Here is a 5,127-nt window from a genome sequence, read left to right as displayed (position 1 = left end):
AGAATTAGGCATATTAGATTGGTCTAAAATTATGTAGATTAAACATCTAAAATCGCTCATAGAATTAGCAATGTCATCTTAGAGCATGATATCTTCCTCGTTGAAGTTGTGGGAAGTGCATACTTTTACATCTCACCCCTCATACACTTTAGTGTTGGAGTTGCACAAACAATATCCTAAATCTCCCCTTTGACTGCCTCCACCTACAAAAACCTCATTGATGTATACTTTGTCGAGAAAAGGGAGAAAGCTGCAAACTTACAGTGCCAACTTGTAGCATATCATGTAACATAGAAGGCTAAATGATTGTAAATCAAGTATATATATATATGGTCATGTGTTTTGATTTTTTTTATTGTTTATTAGTTCTTAATATTTTTCTGTTCTTTATTTCATTTTATTGTTTGTTTTAGTCGTCTGCTCTGTTTCTTAATCTGCTTCAGTTCCAAATTCTAAGTTATTTTCTTCTAGTAGTTAATTGCTTTGGCTAGTCATCTAGTAGTTAAATAGTTTGATTTAATTTTTATTGTTTGTTTTAGTCATCTGCTCTGTTTCTTAATTTGCTTCTGTTCCAAATTCTCTGTTTGTTTTAATTATCTCTGTAACTTATTATCTATCGTTACATCGTCTCTTAATTTTCTATCATTACATTGTCATTGAGTAGGTTTTCGTCTGGTAAATGAAAACTGTATCTTTTTGAAGCATAACACCTTTTCATAAACAAACGAAGCATTAATAGTTTGTACATATAGAAGCTTGTGTGTGTAGTGGTTGATTTAATATTAATTTTCAAAAAATATAATTACTATATTTGAAATAAAAAAAAGTACAAGATGTTAGATATAAAAATTTTAAATATTAAATTAGATCTAAAACATTGTGTTAAAATTAATTTTAAATAACGATTTGTCTTTGAATACCATGATGGGTTCTCTAACTAAAATCAACAATCTATCATTACTTCATTTCTTGTGTGGATGATTAAAACGTTAAAAATCTTAACATCTTAAATAAATTCTAGAGCGTAACATGTATGGAGGGTTGTTTTTCCTTGTGATATAATTCAATCAACTTCTAAATGAATTTTTAAGAAAATGAAACAAGGGAAAACATAACAAAAATATGATCATATGAATTGTCAATCCTTAATCATCTTATCAAGACACAGTCGTTCCAAATACATGCGAACTTGATACTTTTGTGATAGAATGTTCTTAGCAAAGTTCCAGAAAACATTTCATATATATATTTTTAAAAGAAATTGATACTATTAAAATAATAAAATCTTGTCAACACAGTGCAAAAATAATGAAATTAAAATCTTGCAGGTAGCAACTCCTTCAACTAGTATTCTAGTTTCATAAATCTATAAATTCATATAAATATATAGTCACAAGATAAATTATAGATTACACGATATACATACATCAATGTTTGACTGTTTGTAAAATTTACTTGTACCAAGTTAAATATGATAACAAACATAAGCAAATTGCACTCTTGCATATACTATAACAAATTAACGAGGGTAATTTTGTGACCACATGACTTCCTTCTCAAAGCTATAATTTCTAGAATTTTCTTCATTTATCTGATCCACCAATTCTGAAGACGAGTAAGATGACATTAAACATTCAATTTCCTCATTGCCTTCTGGAATACAAGCTCTTTTCTTTTTCATTCTTGCCTTTATCATGCCTTGCAATTTATACTCAACTTCCTTCATTGTAGGTCTTTCCACGCCTTTTAAACTTAGACATATTTTTATCAAATTACTTATTTCAAGAAGCTCTTGCTCTGTTCCTTCTTGCAAAATACGATCTTCTACAAGATCAAATAACATGTTCTCTCTTGTTGCTTGAAGGAAATTCATTGTTAGATTTTGTTGCAATCCACTTTTGGTTGAGTAGGAAGGTTTCTTTCCAGTTAAAATCTCAAGAAGAATAACACCAAAGCTATAAACATCACTCTTCTCTGTCAATTGACTAGTTTGATAATACTCCGGATCTAAGTATCCAAAGGTACCATGTATGGCAGTAACAATGTGTGTTTGATCAAGAGGAATAAATCTTGATGCTCCAAAGTCTGATACCTTTGCTTTAAAAGTATCATCTAAAAGAATATTAGATGACTTGACATCTCTATGAAAAATAGATATAGAAGCAGCTGAGTGTAGATAAGCAAGTGCTCCTGCAGATTCTGTGACAATTCTAAGACGATCATCCCATGATAATTTAGATTCACCTTGTGAAATATGAAGATGATCTGAAAGGGTTCCATTGGAGACAAATTCATAAACCAATAAAGGAACATCGGTTTCCAAGCAACACCCTAATAGCTTGACCACATTCCTATGACTTATCTGAGAAAGAATTGCAACTTCATTTATGAATTGGTCAATCTCACTCTTTTTAATAAATTTTGATTTTTTTATAGCAACAACTCGTTGATCTGATAGAATTGCTTTGTAAACAGTTCCATGTCCTCCCCTTCCGAGTATTCTAGTTTCATCAAAATTATTTGTTGCCTTTTCTATTTCTTCTAAAGAAAATATATTTATTTTCTCATCAGCATGTTCATTTGTGAAGATTAATTGTTGAAGCAATAAACCATGATTCTCATGAAAATTCCTTTGTCTCATTCTCTTTTGATTCCGTGACTTCCATTTTCTTTTTAGGATAACCCATGTTATAGATAAAAGCAATAGGCCGGATCCAATGCTTGCACCAAGGAAGACCCCTGCATCATATATATATCAATATACATTTCTGTCAACTATAATAACTTTTTTTTAGTCATGTTTAATCATATATGTCTAAGTATTTATTTCATTTGTAGTGTTATTTTTATTTATTTTATCAGATAATGACATAAAATCTCAATAAAAAAAATAATATATTCTACTTTGTTGGAGTCTTACCTAATAAAAGAATATTCCTTCTGCTCGCCCGATTTGCTTCATATTGAGGATCTTCTGATAATTACCAAACAGAAAATATGTCAAGAACTCTCACATCTAACTTATATATTATTATTTTACTAAATTTGCATTGATATAAAAGAATAGTTCAAATTCGAATGCAAGAAAGGTTAATACAAAAGTAGGAAATTTAAATAGTACTAAGAACTATATATATATATATTTTGAACAAACAGGGACCATAGTCCTTATTATAATTGTGCATGTATTATGTATTCTAATTAACATCTATAACTTTTTCTTTCACATATCTAAAATTCACATAGTATATATGTATCTTAAACAGAGTGAGAAAGGATGCATTTAATCGATACCTTTACATCCATCATGGAGGTAAGGATTTCCAATGTAGCCATCTGAGCAGTTGCATCGGTAACCCACATCTTGAATATTTCCTGTGTCATTCACATTTAAACATATGCTATGTGCATCAATACATGCGAAGGTGGTCTTGTCTTTTGCAGCGTCATCGCAAGATTGGTGGTCTATTATCCAATTAGTGATCGTATGCTCTTTGGAGGAAGTGTAACTTGAATGTCTATATGGAAAGTAACGATAATAATTATCATCAGGAGTATTGTACTCCAATTGCCCTTTCTGCAATGAAATTTTGCTCACTACATAAAAATCTTGGAATAACAGAGTTGGAGGGTGGGAGGTCACATTGCATGTTAGAACAAAGCCTTCGCCTCGATAACAGCCCTTTGTTAGCCCAAAGGGAAAGAAAATTGTAATATCTCCACATTCTGTTTGACAATCATTTGCTGGAGTTAATGTAAAATTTTTACCTGTTAACACACACACACAAGTGATTAGCTAGCTCTAACATTATGAATTTTATAACATTATTCACATTAATTTATTAATTAGCATGTACACTTTCACAAGAAAATAAAGAAGAAATTTAGAATTATCACCTAATCTGCAGCCATTGGATAGGTAGGGATTGCCAAGATCATTTATTGAGCATCGACAACGGTAACCAATGGTTTCATTCCAGTAGATTGAATCTTCAAGAAGGACATCGTAGCATTCACTTTTGCGACTACGACATGCATAAGCATCAATGTTCTTCATGGCCTCTTTGCATGTGGAATGGCCATTGATGTACCAAGCAAGGGAGGCCATCATTCCAGTTCTATTCTTATAATTTGCAAAGTTGTGGAGGTCATCATAATTATAAGACTCCCCATCGTATATGAAAGCTATGATGCTAGAGGTACTACTGTTCATCGTAGTATGCTCATTCTCATTCTCATTCTCATTCTCATCGAGTCGAGTTAAGTTAATAGCCCATGAAATCTGGTTAGATTTCACATTCTGCAAATACATTCTGCAATATCCATTGCCGGACTTATATCCATCGTCGATAGTTGAAGTATTGGTAGTGGAGCATATTGAAGAACAAACATCTATTTCACCAGTAGAAACAACATCAACAATTTTGGCAGTAGCACCACAACCGGCCACATACAAATTGTTATAGTTCACAGATTTGTATATCCTTCAGAGTAAGCAGAAAATAAGTTAAAAGAGAGAGACAAATTCTTAAGATTGATCAATGTTGTATTGGTGTGTGAATTCATATTCAATGTGACATATGGTGATTCTATATAAACTACACCCTTCTCCATGTCAAAATTCCTTAACTTGGATGGTGCCATCCCCCAAGAGTAACTTCGGAGGATCAAAGTTAAATGCACATGTAAGATTAAATCCAACAGCATAGAAACAACCATCGCCAATGCCAAAAGGATATTCAATCTTTATATCACCGCATGTTTTGGAACAGTTGGAAGGAAGAATAAAATTCTGATTTTCCATTGCCCAAATTGTGAAACCCTCCATTGATATCAATAATGTAGTTAGTAGCAGCAATCGGTGGGCGAATCCCATTTTATTGTCCTACAAATCAGCTATCAATAGAAGTATATAATTAATGAATTAATAGAGTTAAATGATTGATAAATCATATTATATATAAACCAAGTACTCCAATACAAAACACGTAATTCATGTACAAGAATAATCTTGTAAGTACGTAATTGATCAAGAGGTTGCAATATGTTTATTCTCTTCTATTAATAGTCACGCTCTTGTGATATAAAATAAAAATATGTCAATTAATTTGATTGGAATACATTTTA

At 31.4% G+C, this 5,127-nt stretch overlaps 1 pseudogene; it reads right to left on the bottom strand.

The window, feature by feature from the left end:
- Positions 1–1,519: 1,519 nt before the first annotated feature.
- Positions 1,520–4,876, bottom strand: LOC141821106 (wall-associated receptor kinase 5-like; annotated as a pseudogene).
- Between the last annotated feature and the right edge of the window lie 251 nt (positions 4,877–5,127).

This window comes from Curcuma longa, chromosome 2, assembly GCF_044706935.1.
Source record: "Curcuma longa cultivar G26 ecotype Majalengka, Jawa Barat chromosome 2, ITB_CL_G26_1.1, whole genome shotgun sequence".
Taxonomy (NCBI): domain Eukaryota; kingdom Viridiplantae; phylum Streptophyta; class Magnoliopsida; order Zingiberales; family Zingiberaceae; genus Curcuma; species Curcuma longa.
Note: the sequence above shows the minus strand (reverse complement) of the source record. Positions and strands in the feature narration are given on the sequence as shown.